Source organism: Chrysemys picta, chromosome 8, assembly GCF_011386835.1.
Source record: "Chrysemys picta bellii isolate R12L10 chromosome 8, ASM1138683v2, whole genome shotgun sequence".
Taxonomy (NCBI): domain Eukaryota; kingdom Metazoa; phylum Chordata; order Testudines; family Emydidae; genus Chrysemys; species Chrysemys picta.
In genome coordinates this window covers 33,262,057-33,282,182 of record NC_088798.1, presented here as the reverse complement: position 1 = coordinate 33,282,182, position 20,126 = coordinate 33,262,057, and the positions used below count along the sequence as shown (strand labels likewise).

At 41.9% G+C, this 20,126-nt stretch overlaps 1 protein-coding gene across 13 annotated transcripts in view; it reads left to right on the top strand.

The window, feature by feature from the left end:
- The first annotated feature begins 215 nt into the window (after positions 1–215).
- Positions 216–20,126, top strand: part of TGFBR3 (transforming growth factor beta receptor 3) — a 180,565-nt gene continuing 160,654 nt past the window's right edge. For 3 of the 13 annotated variants that reach the window (XM_024105882.3, XM_065554249.1, XM_065554248.1), the window contains exon 1: positions 738–1,024. The gene's annotated coding sequence lies outside the window, so the exon portion shown is untranslated. Of the gene's footprint in view, positions 1,025–20,126 lie in introns of all 13 variants that reach the window. The other 10 variants (XM_065554250.1, XM_065554247.1, XM_042840560.2 and 7 more) reach the window with 6 other exon arrangements.

Here is a 20,126-nt window from a genome sequence, read left to right as displayed (position 1 = left end):
GAATCCATCAGGATACAGATGCTGAATCTGAAGTATTTTTTGGTAACACTGTTGCACTGGGGTGCAGTAGGGTCCAGATTTATAAGATGCAGCAAAAGTGGCAATATTCTCTATTTAGGCAGTAGAATTTGAGAGACTGCAACCAAAAACTGTCTAAATCCAGGAAGATCCACCGACAGAATCTGGACCAGCTGCAGCAATATGACTAGATTTTCTTTTTTTTAAATGTCGAAGGAGTGCCTACATCCACACTTGTCCATCATTAACAGGAAGAATTAGCAAGGTTAGGCCTCATTGGCTAGATCTGGCAATCTTTTACCCAGATCTTGAAAAGACAACGTTAAAATATTATCCCAAACTTTTCCTGGAAAAACGGAGCTGGACTGTTGCATAACGTGTCTGGGGTTTAAACCAAAGTAAAACGTACATGACAAACTGCGGCCAGTGTGTCTCGCTGAAGGGAGGGACTAGTCCGCCAAGCAACACGCTGTGCATGTCCTCGCCCCTCCCAGCCCCGCACTCCGCTGCTGCGAGGAAACGAGCCGCCCCGGGGCAAGGGAAAAGGCCGAAGAAGCGCTCGGAGCTCATCTATCAACTGGGGGGAGGGGCGCAGAGCGAGCGGGCCGAAGGGAGGAGGAGTCTCCGAGGACCACGGCTCCACGCGCCCAGCGCAGCGCAGTCCCCGCCCCTCGCCCAATAGCAGGGCCGCTGGGCGCTGATTGACGCGGCCGAGAAGCAGGCCCCGCCCCGGTGCGTGTTGCTCCAACTTGCTCGGAGTCGCAGCCCGATGGGGTGAAGCGCAGGTTTCTGGCGGAGCGGGTGGGCGCTTCTCTCCTCCTCCCGCTCGGGGCGACCAGGGCGTTCGCAGGCACCTCGGAGCGGCCCCTGCCGCGGCCCGTTCCGCCCGGGGCAGCTGGCTCCGGATGGCGTAGCCGGGTTGCACCCCTGAAGCGCAGGGAAAGTTGTTGCTGTTTCCTCTGAAGTTGCTCCTGGGGGTGTCCCGGGTTGACAGACCCGCTGAGAGGTAGGTCTGGGAAAGCCGCTGCCCCGGGTGGCCGGGCTGCCCCAGCTGCAGCCCGGGGGGCAGCGCAGGGGGTCCCTTCGCGCGGGGGGGGGGGTGCGTGCAGTTTGCGGGCTTTTGGGGATGCTTGTTTGGCAGCCTCCCTGCTGCGTATGTTAGCAGCGTTGGGGCTGCTCGGCGCTTTTCCTGACTCTGCCGCTGCCTGTGAGCAGCTGACATCCCGCCCACGAGCAGGGCTTCGGGGGCGCCCCCGCTTTGAGCGGGGTGTGTTTACTTGCGGCAGCCCTTGGGAGTGGGTGAGCGCGCGGGGTTCCCTGGTGGGGGGCTTGTCCGCGCTGAGCCCGGCGCTTGGAGCTGCTCGCCCTCGGGATGCCCTGCTCGGCATCTTCCTAAGGGAAGAGGAAGTAACGCGGTGTGTGTAGTCCTGATGGGGCTCACCGCAAGTGCGTTCACCCTCTCTCCCATGTGTCCGTCTCCTTGGGATTTGGGGGTCTCTGCACTTCAGCTGCGGTGTGTCAGAACATCAGTGAGAGCTGAGTCACAGGGCCACAGTCCCCCCACCCGTTACACCCCTGTCACGCTCGCTTTTCCCGAAGCAGAACTTGACTTCGTTGGAGTGCCTGGGAGTAATTAACGGCATAATTTTGCGCTCTGACATTTAAGTTGGCCCTCTGACATTTTCTATGTAGGCTGTGAACTCAGGAAAAGCCTGACTGTCGTTGGAGCATATTGTCTTCTGTTACATTCTTTGCTGTTGTGCAAACATTGCTATTATTATTGGCATGGTTTGTTGACCATGACTGTTTGATTCTTGGTAGGTTTAGATTTTAATAGACAAAAACATTCTATTAAACAGTAGGGACTGAATTATCACTTACACTGGTGCATCATATAGATTTTTAATTGGATGGCACCACTGTAACAGAGCAAATTAGGGGCCTAGACACTTGTGCTTAGCACACACTTGGGTCTTGTAGTTTTGTAGCAAAGATTTTTATTATTTTTAGTATTATCTGGGATTTGTTTACAGTTCTCTGAGTAACTTAGTGACTTTGGGAAAGCATTTAACTTTTTTGTGTATTTCTTTTCCCATACATAAAAAGAGGATAATGTCCACTGCCTGGGTGGGATATGGATCAATTCATTAATGTTTGTAAAGAATCAAAGATTCTGTAGATGGGGGAAATGTTAGAAGTGCAAAGCATTGTATTTGAAAAAATACTGGAACTATGAGGCAGGCAGTTTTCCTATTAAATGCTACAGGTGTTTTAATGCAAATTCTTTTTTTTTTCAGACCCATATGCTAAAGAAAGCTACAGTAGTTTGTAGTCCATTAGTGACTATATATAAAGACATCAAGTCAAATTCACTATTGGTATAAACTGGAACTTCATCATGCCAGCAGTGAATTTGGCTTATGAACTTTCTAGTGTAGTATTGCAGTGTATAATTTAATAATGTTTAGTGTATTGGAAGAGAGAACACATACCAGTGGTATGTCATTTTAGTAGAATTTCATTGATATAGTGCAGAAAAAGATAGCTTTTTGGTTGTTGACACATGGGATTTACTGCTGCATATTTTACAGTGGAAGTACTGCAATTCAGTAACTCCAGATTTGTAAGTATTTACTACTTCTCTAAATAACAATCATCAAAGTACTGCAATGTGTGCAGTTAAAGGAGAGTTAAATGTAAGTAAAAAACTATTGGACCATTCACAATTTCAGCTTCACATATAGTTGCAAAGTTATATCACTTGAGATTGAGTGGTATTGGGGGAGGTTGTGGTTTTTCTCAAAATAGCAAAAATCCTGACTGTTGTTAAATAGGAGTGTTTCAAGCATAAGTTAAGGCATATATGTGTGCGCATTGCCTTTTCCCCCCTTTCTGTCCTTGTGTTTACATTCCATGGTAAACTCGATTATAATGATCAAAATGACATAATTTCTGAATGACATTAGTTCTATAAATCATTATTAATTCATTTTAACTTTTCTGTGCATCATTTTGTTCTCCAATAGGTGTCAATCAATATAATTTAGCTTTACTAGGAAATATTTTTATATGACTCCTGTTTCTTGCATGCAGATAATCATTGTAATCTGTTTGATAAAATGAAAATAGTTTGATTTCCCCCTCCCCACCTCTACTCAGAAATAAATAGTCCTGTCACCTCTGTTTAAACATATTATTTACCTTTGTGTCTGGGGCTGTGAGGGCAAGCTGGCTGAAACTCAAACTAGGTAAGATCTCAAAAATGCTAATTGACTGTGTAAATAGCAGAAGAAAGGCTGGAGATGACAATTGGCTCCCTTCATGGAGGAAGTGTGCCCACTTTTTGTTACTAATGTCCAAAGCCTCAGGGTCTGATTAGTCTAAAGATGAGATGGAAGGCTCGGATAGCAGCAATGCTCAGGATTGCTTTTATGAAACACGCACATCTTAGAAGTTGAACTAGCCAGTAACTACAACTAGTGCAAAGTATATATACTCGTTTCTTTAGTAGCACTTATTGCAAAAAGTACCTTATCTACTGAATTCCTGGTACTGATTGGTTTTAACTAGAGCTGTATAAAAATATTCTCAGCAAAAACTTTCATGAAAGTTTTCATGGAAAAATTGATTCTTTAGAACAACTTTCATTTAACCTATAAAGTGGTAGATGGTTTGGATCCTGGCTACGGGAGAGATTGACCCTCTTTCTGGAAGATACTGCAGCTTTTGAAATCAGCTGAGGTGTATGAACTAAAAACTCCTGGGTTTAATCAGGAGGGGGTTGGAGGTATACTTCATTGTTTCAATGAAGGGTCCTCGGTGCAGGGATCTGGACTTGATGACCTCTTGAGGTCACTTCCAGCACTACACTTTCATGATTTCAGTTCTGGAACTTGCTTCCCTCAGTTGTTTGCTCAAACCCAAATTTGCTAACCTTGAGGTCACACTTCAGAGTTTCTTTTGTCCCAGGCTTTAAAAGTGGGGTTTAATGGGTGATGGGAGAGTCCTAGTTGGGAGGGGGGGTTCATGTTGGGCACTTGTGCTAATACACATATTTGATTATTTAGCTTTTGGACAGCTATCCAGAACTTCAGATAGTCATATTATGTGAATAAAAATTTATTTTAAATGATCATGCCTCTTTCTTTTAACAAACACAACTTCAGCATCATAAGAACATAAGGACTTCCATAGTGGGTTAGACAATGGTCCATCTTTCCTAGTATCCTGTCTCTGACAGTGGCCTGTACCAGAGCTTCAGGGGAGTGTACAGAACAGGGAAATTTGGAGTGATCCATTTCTGGTAGTCAGAAGTGGAGGGTCATCCTGAGCATAGGGTTGTGACCCTGATCATCTTGGCTAATAGCCATTGATGGACCTATCCTTTATTAACTTACCCTGTTCTTTTTTTGAATCCAGTTATACTTTTGGCCATCATAACATTCCCATGGTTGTAAGTGCCACAAGGCAGTTCTGCACTGTACTTTTCCCACACTAGCTCTTGTTTGTATTGAACCTGCTGCTTATTACTTTCATCAGGTGCCCCCTAGCTTTGGTATTGTGTGAAAGGGTAAATAACACTTCCCTATTCACTTTTTCCACACCACTCATGATTTTATAGACTTCTATCATATTCCCTGCACCCCCGACCTCCCTTAGTCATCTATTTTCTAAGCTGAACAGGCCTAATCTTATTTTTCCCTTTTCCATTTCCTTGTCATGCCAAAACATCCTGTAAACACCAGTATTATCAAGTCATACCCAGAGGAATAGTGTTTGTAAGTTAAGTGCAAAACCAGCAGGGGGAACACCAAACGCTATCCATGTAGACTCTTCTAACTAATTGCTAACTAATTAGTTAAATTTGGGGGTTGTACTTTTAATAGTGTTTCTTCAAAGGTGAACTGTAGTCCACAAGATAAAATTGCAGGGTTTTGATGCTAAGGCACTTTAACTTGTTGTGCTTTTCTATCACTGTGGATTAAATTCAGCCTTGGCATGAATGCTGACATGTTGACCACTGATTTGAATGAGAGTTATGCCTGCGTAAATTGTGCCAGAGTTGAATTTAGTCCACTTTTTAAGGTTTACCTAAGACGCAAAAGTGAAATTGCTCTCTAAAAATGTTTGAAAGTTAGTATTCAGGCATTTAAAATTGAGGGAGATTTTATGATCAATTGTTAAATGCATTTAATCTGGGCAATGATATAACATACTTCTACAATGTGAGAGCTAACGTTGTCAGGATTTCCACTGTATGTCACCAGGGAACTGTAGCTCCCTCAAAACCATTCCTACTGTTTAAAATTGCCATAAGATTTTTGCTACAGAAGGGAATATTTTTAGATACGGAAGTTCACCCTTTCATATTTAAGGGAATTGTTAATGTCCTTGACCCATTGTTTGCTTATTTTATCAAAGGTCAAACAAATGATTTTCCATTTTGGTCTGTACTGATCTGCTTGCTGGTTTCTTCTATGCTATGAGGTACTTACTTAAAAAAAAAAAAAAGGCATTATTTTTGATGGTCGTATGTATGCTACACTCAGCCCTTACTGTTTCTCAGTAGGGTGAGTGAAACTTGGTGTAGCCAACTGGCAAAGATGTGGAGAAAACTGAAATTAACTAGAGCTTTTAAAAATATTTTTCTAGTACTTTATAATGTTTTATTTGATGATTTGGTTGCCAAATAAATATTTATCTTAAATGAATTATCTAGGTGCATACAATTTATCCGGAGTATAATTTTTTTTTTTTTGTGGGCTGCAGATTAGAAATAGCTTTTCAGTGCATTTTGATATTGACCTTTAATTCTAAAAGATGTATGTATACAATAAATATGGGATTATTTCTTCCATAGCTCTAATATGTATGGGGATTAATAAATGTACACTAGCATTTAACAACTTTAGTAGTATATTTATAGCTAAGCATAACTTAATCCACTAAGAAGTAGTAAAGTTGAAATTGCTTTTATTCCATAACCGTGGAAAGCATCACACAAGTGGCGATCATCCAGGAGAGCAGCATTGTGACAGCAGAAATTAGCTCTGTTCATAGCCAAACTGAAACAAATGAACACAACTCTGGAAGTCCTTTGGGGGATGGACATTGGAGCAGTTTCTTGGTCTCTTTCCATCCCAGAATTTCTTGTTTGCTTATTTCACAAGAGAGATAATTTCTTAAATCATCATTTGTCATTGTAAGCAGGGTCCTTACGTTTTGCTGTATGCAAAGTCTCTGATTTGTAAAGTTCAGCAGAGCAGACTGTTATAGTCCTGAGAGAGAAACTTTTTTAATTGGTAAGTTGTGTGCTAGTTTATGACAGCATTTATAATTAAATGTTTGTTTTTCTTGGGGAAACTGAGATATCAGTCTTGTTTCACATGTGCATGGTGTGACTGGTACTTCTAAATGAATCGTTTTTAAATTTTTTTTGCCATTGCCAAAATTCATTCACTGCAATAAAAGTATTTAACAGAAGTGTCTAACTTTTAAGTAATACAGGTGACCCAAGCTAGTTTTTGTGGTGTTGTAACAGTACATCACAAGACGGGGAGAAAATTCAACGGGGGGCGGGGGACTCCCATTTTAAAAGGGTGCCTCTTTGACCTTGAAAAAGACTGGTTTAGATTCCAGGAGAATGGCTTATCTAAAGGTCATGAGCTGAAGCTGGTTAAATTTAGGACTAACATACATAGATTGTTTTTCTGTAGGCAAAGGGAGTGGGATCTGCAGACTGTAAAGTAATTTTTATGATGAGGAAAAAATGGAGATTCATTTAAAGCTTATGCTATATCTTCCTCTGCATGCATATGCATTTCCCAATGAAATCAGTGGGGTCTTTGTGTGCACCGGGGCAATAAAAACTTCTGTAATGTCCAACTTCCTTACCATATACCATGTGTTTGCTAAAAAAAAAAGCAGGGTTTTCTTGTCAAGAGCCAGGTAGGTAGACTAGTTTCAGAGTAGCAGCCGTGTTAGTCTGTATCCGCAAAAAGAAGAACAGGAGTACTTGTGGCACCTTAGAGACTAACAAATTTATTAGAGCATAAGCTTTCGTGGACTACAGCCCACTTCTTCGGATGCATATTCCGAAGAAGTGGGCTGTAGTCCACGAAAGCTTATGCTCTAATAAATTTGTTAGTCTCTAAGGTGCCACAAGTACTCCTGTTCTTCTTTTTGTAGGTAGACTAGGGGACTAAGGGCTTATCTACACTTGAAAGGTGTTGCAGATTAACCTGAGTTACTTTGGCACATGGATGTAAGGAATTTTATCACAGAGTTCTTGTTGCGAATCATCTGGTGTTTTACCCTGTGATAAGAAACCCACTTTGGAAGCAGGTTTACTATTTGAGGGTTAATAAACTCTGAGATGAGTTTACCAGCAACAAAGAGGTCTGGCTGCATCCCCATCCTGAAACAACTGTTGTGCATCTGGAAATCCTCTCCCTGGTATCCTACACTGCTTTGCTGGCTACCTGGATTGGCCTATCTATTTTACCTGTGTGCTCTCTATTGCTCCTGGGTCATCTTGACCAGATATTATTTCTCTGTTAAAATGTTGGCCACAGCCAGAAGAGGCACTATGTGACTACAACTTATGGCAAATTCATACATATCAAGTAAAAAACTGATTATCCAGTGGCCATGCCCTGTGCTTCTCATGGTCCTGTTGTAAGAATATTAGGGACGTAATAAGGTCTCTGGAAGAGCTTCTGTGGTCTGCAGCTACTATGATTATCTGGACCATATTTTTGACAGAGATGCCACCACTGAACCACAGCATATTATGGACTCCATTGAGGATACCCTGGCAGATGCGGATCCAAAGGGATTTATCCTAAAATCCAGGATCTCATCAACCCACTGAATCCCAACTCAAACAATGCCAGAGACATAGAAGACCTCCTCTCAAAAAAACAGAAGCAGAGGACCAACCTGAACCTTAGGTGGAAACCCAATTTGGGGAGGAGACCTCTTCCAGTAAGTGTGATGTGTTATATTACAATACAACTGTACTGGGAGATTTAAATGACTTACTTTATATACTCGTTCATAAGCCGAATATTTTTGGTAAAAAAGTGATGCATCAAAGAGCGGAGGTCGGCTTATAAATGGGTCTACACCAAAATTTGATGACTTTAAATGCTGTGGAATCATTGAATTGAATATCTAATACATTGCTGTTTCGTTTACCTGGAGCATCTGCAGGCATGGAGTCCCTCAGCTCCCTGTGGCCGCAGTTCGCCGTTCCCAGCCAACAGGAGCTGCGGGAAGTGACGTGCCACTTCCCTCAGCTCCCGTTGGCTGGGAATGGCCACCTGCAACGCTCCAAGTAAACAAAACGTCCCAACCCACCAGCGGCTTACCCTGACGGGCCAGGAGCCAAAGTTTTCCAACCCCTGAAATATAGGGTTGGCTTATGAAAGGGTCATACAGTTTTTGCTATTTTTACCTATCCATTTTGGGGGGGTCGGCTTATAAACGAATGGGCTAATGAACGAGTATATACGTTAGATACCATCAGGATGCCACCATGTTGGGCTATCTTCCCTTCACCTCCCCAGCTTTTAATCTCCAACATTCCTGATGTTCCAAATGGGGACTGTGCCAGAGAGTTTAAAAACTGTGTACTGTTTATTTCTCTGAAATATGCAAACATAGCCACCACTCAGTCTTAACAGGTCCCGCCCCCACAGCACTTACCATGGTGCTTATTGCTCCATCTCTCTCTCCTGTCAACAGCCCTCCCCTTTCTTCTGTTCAAGAGGGCACCATCATGTGGGTAAAAATGAGAGATTGAAAGGAAGGCACACTTCTTGTAGCAGCAGATACAGAAAAGAAAAAGAGCTACAAATGCTTTTCTGACTCTGTTTTATTAATGCCTGCCTGCCTTCAGCTTTGAGCAAACGGATGATTTACCTCAAAAGAACTCAACTCATGTTACACAGACACTTCAAAAAGGAAAGGGATTTTAAGGCATTCAAGCATGGCCCTCTTTGGGTTACTATGGAATTGTTTTTATTTTGTGTTTCATTTTATGCTGATCCTCGGGCGTTCGAGAGAGAGAACGATAGTACTGTATTTTGGCATGCTGACTGCACAGCAGTGCAGCTTTCTCAGCATTGCTCGTATACCTTGCAGTTCCTTTCCACTTCTGCACAAGCTCTCAGAGCACCATCCTGGCAAGTAATAGTATGGCATGTTGTCCTGGTTTGCACATCGCTTTTGTTGAACAAAATCCTTTTCTGCCTTTTGGGAACATGCCACAGGGTAACATCCTTCAAGATAAGGACAGGCTACCAAGATGTGCATGCAGTTACTAACTTGGATCTGCTGCTCTCCTTCACCCTCCCCAAACTCAATCCCCAGCTTGCCAGCAGCCTGCAGAGGTACATGTGCAACTAATGGCCTCTCCCTGCTGGCCCATCTTCCTCTCTGCCGTGCCACTGGCAGTCTGAATAGGTGCACATGCAATTAGTAAACTTCCCTCCAGGTGAGGTGACCCAACCCAACCCATCCTCCGACCATCCCTCATCACCACAGGCCCAACAGTCCTACACAAACAGGGAAGAATGTCTGAAAACATCTTACCATCTCCAAGCTCACTGAAAACTGGGGAGAGTCTTTGGGAAAGGGATGCCAAAATCAGGAAAAAGCAACATTTTATCACTGTTGGCATAGAGAGTACAATTTGGACAATAACTAATTTTCCCCCTCTTTCCCTCCATAGCACCTAACGCATTGGCATGACCATGGACGGCGTACTATCAGTGAGTGAATATCTGACCAATCTACATATGAAGAGAGAGGTCAAGGGTTGACATGGTTTACCAACCTCAGTGTGTGGACAGAGGAGTGGAGGGAAGGTTTCCTTAAGCATGATAGAGGAGAAAAAGGACAGGGCACTGGCTAGTACTTCGCAGGCACAGTTGCTGAGGATCATGGAGAGGCAAACAACCTTAATGGAGAACATAGTGACATTATACTGAAGGACACCACCCCAACCTACCTGTGTTCTGCAGTCCTCTCCCTCAGAACGCTGTATGCCAGGATACACCCTTCACTTCAACTTCAAGGAACAGGCCCTCTTCTCCAAATTCCGTGCCACCAGATGACAAGGAGAACAGTGCATACTGGGAGAACCCCTTCACTCTCTTTTCACAGGACTCAGGCCCTTCTACCACTGTTCCACACCCCAAGATGCAGAGAACATTTCTGACCCACACTCCAAAACCTACACAGATCTGTGACCACAAAAGCACTAATTTGAATGCATGCTGAACTTTTTATTTTTTTTAATCTTTTGCACTGGGTTTAACTTTGTACTCTTATGTATGTCCAATAACATTTTTTATTAAATAATGTTCAACTTGGTCTGGTTATTTAATTATTGAAAATGGCATGGCATTGTTTGAAAATTTCATGAGCCTTGCACAATAAGTAAAATACCCACCTGTGCTATAATAGAAACCCCTGAAAGATAACCTCCTCACATGAAGCTTGTTAAAATCCTTGTACCACTCCACAAAGCTTAAAACCTGTGTATGATAAAAATCACGATAAAAGCCATACACAAAAGTACATACGTTTACAAGTTTGCCTAAGCCTCAAGAGTATAATGCATCCCTGACACTGTCCTGATCAGTTGTGGCATTTCATAGAGGCTGCCTCTCTGGTTGTTCAAAATGTTCAGCAAGTCTTCCCACCTTGTCCTCCCATCTTCTGGAAAGACTCTCTCATTCCCCCGACATATGTTCTGCAAACACAGGCAGCAGCTATCACACGAGGAAGATGTTGCTTATCAGCCACCAGCCTCAACATCAGGCACCTTCATCTACCTTACCATCTTCCAAATGTACACTCCACTGCAATTCTGCAGATGCCCAGGATATAGTTAAACGAGTCCTTTCAGCTATTCAAGTGTCCAGCTTCATAAGCAAGGGAAGCAGAGGGTAAATTCAGTCTCCCAGAGTGACTGGAGGAATGTCAACATCATCAGTGTCCACAGAGACAATAGGAGCAGAAGCTCCATTTCTCATTGCAGAAAACAGACCAGAATTTCTAAAGATCATGGTATCATGGACCTTTTCAGCCCAGCCCGCATATTATTGGTGAACCTTCCACAGTGATCAACCAGACCAGGAGCACTGTGGAGAAACAGCTCTTTCTGTTGATGAAGTCTGAGGCCTGCTCGGGTCCGTGGGGTAAAGAATGGGCATGTGAGTCCTTTTAATGGTCCTAGTACAATTTGGGAACTCCAGTTGTGGAAGTCCATTAGTAGCTTTGTAAGCATTGCCTTATTATCCGGGGGAACAGCACTTCCTTGATAGCAGGCCACAACTCCATTACAACTGCCCTAATGGTTGATCTACCAGCACCAAACTGGTTACATGCTTACTGGTAGAAATTAGGAGGTGGGGAGCTTCCAGATAACAATGGTCATGTGCTTCTCTACACTGAGGGGAACTCTCATGTTGTAGTTTCACAGTTGCAGCTCCAGGATGAGCTCTGCATAGGGTTTCTAAGAAGGTGGCCTTTGTCATCCTGAAGTTCAGCCACCATTGCTGGTCATGCCAGGCTGTATCACTATCCTGTCTCACCAGTCTATGCTTGTTGGCTGAGCCCATAAGCAGTGGTCTGCACTGTGGATTGAGAAAAATCCCAGAATGCACAGAGCCTACTGGCAGATCATTGCACTATGTGCTGTCTGCCTAGAATGCTGAGCACTTATTTTGAAACAATTCAGGGCCATGTAGAAGTACTGATCCCAAAGGAAGATAGTTTAACTGGGGATAACATGCATTGTGGATGCACTGCTCACAAAACAGCTTATCTGCATTAAGTGATTCAGAACAACAAAACCCACATAACTTTCAAATGTAGACATGCTCTGAATGTTTTAATCTTCCTTAAATTTACAGAAGCATTGGGGATATACTAGGGATACATTTGGTCCAGTGTACTTGAGAATGATGGTAGTATCGTATTAACAATAGTCTTAAAATACTTTATTTTAGTTATGACAGGTTAGTCAAATTTTGTTATGATTTACAAAATTGCTCTTCTGAGTTCTTGAGAAGGCTTCTCTTTGGTATGACTGCTACAGTTGTTCACATGAAAAGGCCAAATCATCTCCCCCATATGCAGCTTGTACTATGTGCTTAGGAAGTCTCCAGAGGTCAATAGGGATCAGTTCCTCTTAAGGGCCTTGAGCAGTGGTGGAGCCACAGTTGCAATAACTTGTTCTTTTCCCCTACCACCTTCTTGAATAGGGAGATATACCCAGCATATCCCAATAGTCATAGATCCAGTGGCCTTGGTTCACCCAGCCAAAAGTTCACTATGGTGCAAAGATCCCCTGCTGAGCCAGGCTCCATGGGTTATAAGGTTTGCATACAATTTGTGTAGGCTCATAGACTTCTTGCAGTCTTCCCACCCCATTCCCTCCGATCCTTGCACTCATAACTAATTACATGCTGTTTGGGGCTTTTTGCAGCCCATATGGATAAATGAGTTTTTAAAAATGTTCCTTGAAAATCTTCCTTTTTTTTTTTTTTTTTTTTTAGGAAAAAGTGTTTTCACAAGTTATTGTCAGTCGAATTGAAATATATGGATTACAAATTCAGAGTGGCATGTGCAGTTAATGCACAGAAATTTGCCAAATCCTCTTGCACACTGGTTTGAAACATGCCTTTATTTTCCTATGTTCATTTTTTAAGAACAAATATCTCACTTCAACTTAACTGTGCTTTTCTGCATAATAAATAGATTACAATGATTATCTGGCAGACAGTTTGTGGGAGGATAGATGACGCCTACTCAAAGGGAAGCACCTTTTGACTCACTGTTTTACCAATGTTGCACTATAAGGTCTTCCCCACATATGTGGGAGAAGTTTCCTAACTCATAAATGTGCTTCTGAAGATTTAGAGACGGATTACTGACTGATGATTATCTTAATTGGATTTTTGCTTAGCAGCTTTAGGAAATAAACTGTTATGCGTTCTTTCTAAAGTATATATTTTAGTGAGCAAAATTCAGTAAATGCTGCTCCTGAGTGAAACTTTTATCTCTTATTGATCTTATAAACATTTTAATGCATCTTTTTGCCATTTTTTACATAACTGTTTCCTAATATTGTAACCCATTTATCATCACTTTTAACTTCCTGTTGCAAATGACCATGGGGAAGTTTGTTTGTAAAAACTTTGCCCACTTTTTCCCTGCCTGGGTGGGGGAGGGATAGCTCAGTAGTTTGAGCATTGGCCTGCTAAACCCAGGGTTGTGAGTTCAACCCTTGAGGGTGCCATTTAGGGATCTGCGGCAAAAATCTGTGTGGGTCTTGGTCCTGCTTTGAGCAGGGGGTTGGACTAGATGACCTCCTGAGATCCCTTCCAACCCTGATATTCTGTGATTTGTGTGCAAACTTGCAAACAATCATTATTTTACTTCCTTAAGGGAACATGGCTCCTACCCCAGACTTAAATCCACCAAAGAGGAATGCAGTTTGTTTTCTGATAGGAAGTTCTCCCATTAGGACTTGTTTTAGATAATCTTTTGCTATGTATGAAAAAAATAATTGCATCAAGGATTTGTAAAAGAGTGCCTTCACTGAGATATCTTACCTAGACAGGACCTGGGTGGAGGTAAGGTTCCATCCTGCTGTGACTCTGTTGCTATGACTGGCCATAAGAAGATGATGTCTTATCCAGAGTTACAGCAAAGGTTCTCGATACGTATGTTTGAGCGATTATTATTTTGGCTTAGGTGTGCAGCTAAGGACTAAGCCAAATAAAACCAAGATTAATGGTATTTGTGTGAGGTAGTTGGCAAGCATTGTATTTGTAGAGAGTAAAATACTCTAATGCCAGGAAACTTATTCTGTTTCCAATTAGAAAATAAGGTGATTAGGCCAAAGAAACGTAACTTTCGAAGGGGAAAGGTTGCATAGACCTATTCCTTAGCGCCTGCTAATCTTTCTGATGGTTTCTAGGTCTGTCCTGCAGATCTCTGTGCTGTAGTTACTGTTTTGTTTTTTGTTTTTCTTAAGCATTTTTGAAAAATGTACCCTAAATTTGGAGCCTAAGTCCCATTTTCAAAAATGACTTGGGCTCCTATTGACTTGCAATGGAATTTGGCCTCCTAGGCTCTCACTGACTTTTAATGAGACTTAAGTTATTTTTGAAAATGGGAGGCCCTTAAGTCACTTTGATACTTTTGAAAATGTTACCCTCACTCTAATATATGTCGTCAGATGTTTTTGATTCTCCTTCCACCCACTCCTATTACCTGAACTGTCAACAAGAAAACAGCTATACAACTTTGCTAATGCTACTACACCATAAGGGCAGAGATATTTTTTGTTAATGATTGTTCATAGGCTTTTCTGTTGCATTTATCACCATAACATCTGAGCATCTCACAGACTTGAAAAGAACTACTCTCACCACAACCCTGTGAGATAAGTTAATATATGTCTAGATCAGTGGTTCGCAAACTTGTTTCGCCACTTGTGCGGGGAAAGCCCCTGGCGAGCCGGGCCGGTTTGTTTTCCTGCCGCGTCCACAAGTTCAGCCCATCGCGGCTCCCAGTGGCCGCGGTTCGCTGCTCCAGGCCAATGGGAGCCGCTGGAAGCGGTGAGGGCCAAGGGACATACTGGCTGCCGCTTCCAGCAGCTCCCATTGGCCTGGAGCAGCGAACCGCGGCCATTGGGAGCCGCGATGGGCTGAACTTGTGGACGCGGCAGGTAAACAAACCAGTCCAGCTCGCCAGGGGCTTTCCCCGCACAAGCGGCGGAACAAGTTTGCGAACCACTGGTCTAGATACTTATATGGCCTTATCACTATAATGTCAGAATACCTATAATTATCCCCATTTGCAGATGGGAGAATTGAGTAACCCAGTTTTCCACACACAATCTGTGGCAGAGCTGTGATTAGATCAGTTGAGTCACAGTCTAGTACATTAGGTGCAGATCATCACAAGATCTGTCTTGGTCTCCTTTAGAGCTGCTGTGATCCATGGTGTCACTGAAGGCTCCATGTCAAAGGAGAAAAGCTCTGATTTAGTACTTGCAACTACAGGTTAAGTATGAGGTGTCTGCCACTGCTCCCTTTTTTTTTTTAATTTGTCTTTTTGTCAAATTCTATAGTCCGTGCCATACACTCTCCCTTCCGTAGAGACTCCTGATGCACTTCCATGATGCCCAAGAATTGCTGCCTTATTGTAAAGAGAATTTTGCATGTTCTGTCCTGCTCCCCTTTGAGGAGACACTCTTGTACTCCTTCTGCTGAGAAGACATTCTCATGTGTACTTCCACCTGAAGAGAGCCCCCTATGCCTGAATATAAGGAGTTACCTCCATGTCCCCCTGATTCTCGTATAGAGATGTCTCAAGTGTTTGTTCCATTGTCCCTTAGTTCCCGTAACAAAGAAACCCTGCCCTTACCCTAGAAAGAGCTGCCCCCCCCCCCCCCAGCTCGCTCTGTAGGAAAAATCTCTAACCTACAAGAAGATGGTTTCTCTTCTCTTTTCTTCTAGTTTAATTTTTTGCATTCAGGCCCTATCCTGCAGTGGTGGTTCAGTCAAAACTCCCACAGTGTCTGGTTTAATGATTTTGCTTTTCTGATGTAAACTCACAACAATTAAAGTGAGTTGACAGCAAATCCTGTGTAGACTGAAGGGAAACTTGAGTGTAGATTGAGATTGAGAATGGCTGTCTCCGATCCTAGCCAGACCTTTGTGCCAAATGTGTGCAATATTCGTGCTGTGGGTGCACGTGATTTGCTGCTATCCGGGCCTTGCAAGCAAAAAGGGTGAAATTGTCTAATTCTTTCAGGGACCAATTGTGCATGTTTTGTAGCTTCCTGTAATTTGACAGAACACATTGTAAAACATTAGTGTACAAATAAACAAAATGTTAAAACAAAAGCAATCTAGAATAGAGGGGGCACAGTTTCTAAGTGGCATAAAGCCTCTTCCCTTGGCCCTGTTCCAGTTCCCATAGCCTTTAACTGTGACTTGTTGAAATGTCCCATTACAAGCACAGCAGCATATGAACTGCTAGGCATCAGAATAACTTTTTCCCTGGGCTTTTGATATGTCAGGATATTTAGTTTTATTATTCTCCTTATTCCCTGGAAATGAAACTGCTTTGGTGTTTATAAAGCAGAATCAGTCTCCTTAATAGTTTATGAATAAGTTACTGTTTAAGTTTTGCACAGTGGGACTTGCATGCGTACCTTGGATGTAGACATGAAAACGATTGATGTGCATTTTGAATCCCACAATAATATTTGCTAATACGGTTAGTCTGCCTTCCAGCCTGTCCATATGCAAATCATACAGTATTAAGAGAATCCGTGTCATCAAGTTTTAAAAAAAGATATATCTTGAAAAATGGACGTTTAATAGGATTGGGGTTATAATATTTCTCTTTCAAAAACCATGTTTCACTTTGTGTGTTGAATGCTTGTATAACTGTATCTAGCATCTAAACTGGGCTTGGGCATATCTGATTACAAACAATTGGCTTTTTATTTGCGCAGTGGAACGCACATTTTTATTGTACAGAGAAGCAATGGGAACATGGTTAAATAAGTAAAATGGATGCCATGTTTAAAACAAACAAAAAACATAAAAGCTTTGGCCTTGAAGGGCTTTCTTGGATGTTCTAGAAACTTGGGTTTGCGTTGTTATGGCAAAACATCACGGACAAATCCTGCTTGCCTCTCCTGAGTAGTTCCCATTGAAGTCAATGATTAAGGTGAATAGGATTTGGCTCACATTGGTAACCAAAATGTTTGAGCTCAGCTGTTGCAACACGATGGGAGAGTCTTGTGCTGTGGTATTTTACCTTTTGAGATTAACAACCTCTGCCCGTGAGCATGGAAGGGAGACAGCATGAAAGAAAACCTGTTGTGGTAAGGAAAAGAGGAAGCGGAAGCTATTCTTCAGCCAGGGAAGGAAAAGGCTACATGGGGAAGATGATAGAGGGGATGGATTTAAAGCAAAGCCAGGACATACATATGAAGGGGAGGATATAATTAAAGAAACAGATTGTGACATTTGGGGAAAAGAAATCATTGGAGGAACAGAAATCAAAGGTAAAAGTAGAGCATTAAGGCCTGGTTGAACAATGAGTATGTCCAGCTCTCATGCAATGCAAGTCCAAAATAGGAAACAGAAGCACCCCAGAATTTTTCTGTGGCCTTATGTAGATATATTTATTACTGTGCTGGGCCTTAGAGAAAATGGAGTAGTAGGGAGAAGTAGCTTGAAGAAAAGGAGATAGGAGTAAAGATGTAGAGAGAAAAGTTGCTAATGGGAATACAATAGTCATTTTGCTAAAAATACAGAAGTAGACCAAGTAGAAGTGTGCTTGGGTATTCAGTATGCAGAGCTTGGCAGTCTCTGTCGGTGAGAACAGGAAGCCTCCTGTGGGAAAGACCTGTTTAAGTAAGGACATTATCTGAAGCAGGATGCTTTAACTTCTGAAAACCCTGAGCAAGTTTTAGTATTAAAACTGACTTTCTCACACAGTCTTTATGCTGACATAGAATATAGTTTTAAAGACTCTCCTGTGAGAAGACTGGAAGTTCTGGGGAAATTTGATTTTTAGATACTCATAAAGAAAGAAATATGAAGCAAATGTAAAGATAGAGAAATTGGTGAGATATTGTATGTGTTTTTACCACTTTGTTCTAGCAGGGTGGCATCAGATTCTCTCAGCTGTCTGCCATAGACTGTGCTAGCAGATAACAGATTCTTCAAGAGGTAGTGAGAGTTGTACTTTTGGCGGGAGGAGGATCTGAGATCTGTCCCTGCTGTTACCATGTGATTCAGAACAGCCATAGTGTTCAGCATAGTGACAACCATCTAGGAACTTCATGGTTATGTTTTTTGTTTTTGTTTTTTTTACATTGTGTTTGCTGCTTGTATTGTTACATAGACTCAATTTTTTGTATATCAAAATACACAAGTTTACTGAATGTTTCTAAGACGCAAATTAAAACTCAGCAATTAATTCAGTCTCTCTGCCCCATAATAGTCTTCATCATTGTATAGGTTTTTCTCTGAGCCTCTTTCCAGCTCCATTAACATGTAGAATAAATGTTTTTCTTGACTCGAATAGGTGGTGATTGCACCTTGATTATTGTTTTGTCCCCTTAAATCTGATTCCCATCTGTGGTCATTAGGCGTTTCTTCTTCATCATTAGGACCACAGGCCTTACTGCAAGAGACCTAAATTAAGGTGATCCTCTTGTCTGTGCCTTCTTGACTGAAAAATCCTCAGTGGATTGGGCTCTAGATGCTCTTCCTTGGCGCTCTCTTATAGCTTGAAGGTTGTCTCACATCTCTGGGATGGTGTGCATGAAATCCTGATAAGTAACACAAGATTTATTAAGAATAAGCAGAGACAATTGAATTCAAACAAGTAAACAGCATGCATGATGTATCTAGTTTTATACTCTGCTTAACTAATCTAGGTGTATTCCCTGTGCGTCATTTTAGGAAAATAGCAATATTTTGCTTTTCTACAGTGTTTTTTTGTGTGGTCCAGTTGGTCTCCGAGACCCTTTTTGGCAGCCAGTGTTGGAGATGCAAATTCTGCTTTTGGATATTTCATGTCATCCTCTCTCTCTTCCTCACTAGGATCCTTCAGTTATCACAGTTTTGATTTGCCCTCCTGTGACCTTGTTCACAAAAGTAGTTATCCAGGTGTACCTTTGTGGGGATGAGTTGTACAGTTTAAGTTCCTGTTTTTCTGTACATTTTTCACATCTTAATTCAAAGCAGTCATCCCTCCCACTTAGTGGGCTGTCTGTTCTTTGTGCTGTGCTAACCACCAGACTTTCACATGTTAATTTTGCTGACAGTAGGTTTCAACCTGCAGCTGGAGTCCTTTATGTATTGCGTTAGAGTTTAAACAGAAAGGACTCATTTTAAAATGATAATTTTCTCAATATTCATTCTGTTCTATAGCAAATATGGATTATTGACAAATAACCGCAATCTGTCACAGGCTTCCAAAAGGATTTGTGTATCCAAATCTCATTAAACATACTGAGCCAAATGCATCCCTGGTATAACTCCTTTCAAGTATTTCTCCATTTTATGATACCCTTTCATAAAATATGTGTGCTAGATATTAATGTTATCCTTTCAGTTCCAGAAAATAGTGTTTCATTTTTTTCATAAATATCTCCCAAATTACCTCTTTGGTAGGCATCAGAGCTGTTTTTAACCAGGTTAAACTAGAAACACTTGGAAATCCATGTGACGGTGTAAAGTAGAAAAGCCTTCTGGTATTGTCAATTTGATGTCTTTGTATAGCTTCTTTTCTTCCCTTCCTCCTGTTATTTTCATAAAGAGTTGTGAATGGTCTTAACCTATGTAACATACTGTGAAAGCTATTTATCACTAACATGTACCTAAATCTCTGAGGTAAAGATAATACGTTCGCAACATTGTCCTATATAACTTCTTCAATGTTTTAGATTGTTGTAATTTTTGAAGATGTATATTTCACTTCACCAGAGTGTAGCCTAGTGTTTGCTTAGGTATTGGTATTTTTCATTTCAATACTGCCCTTAATTGTGCTGTTACACTCGGATTGCTTTAAATCAGTAATCTGTGTAGGTGGGAAATTGGGTATAGTTTAAATTGGATTCCTGAAATTTGCAGTCAGGTTATCACTTTAAGGCAGGGCCTATGAGTCGTTTCATATTAGCTCTCGGTTGCCCAAAATGTGTTGTACATAACCCTCCTTTATTTCTGTAAATCTGAGAAAGACACACATTATTTTCTAACAAATCTTCAACTTTGAGAGCCCTTTCTTAGTGCAACTCAGTCCGATTTAGCCTTAATCCCCAGAATTCATGCTCTGTGAGCTGGTGAGATCAAGCAGCAGAGTAGAGATCTAGGGCTTTCTGTTGGATACCCCTCAGCTCCAGTGGGTACCCAGAAATCTTTGTTGATCTGCAGGTTGGGGCAGAGGTACAACTTCTTGTCTCTTCATTGGGGAAAACTGTGTGCCTTCCCCTCCCCCCAAGAATGCCATGGAAACCAAATTAAAACTCGTTTGCACAAACCTACATTGGT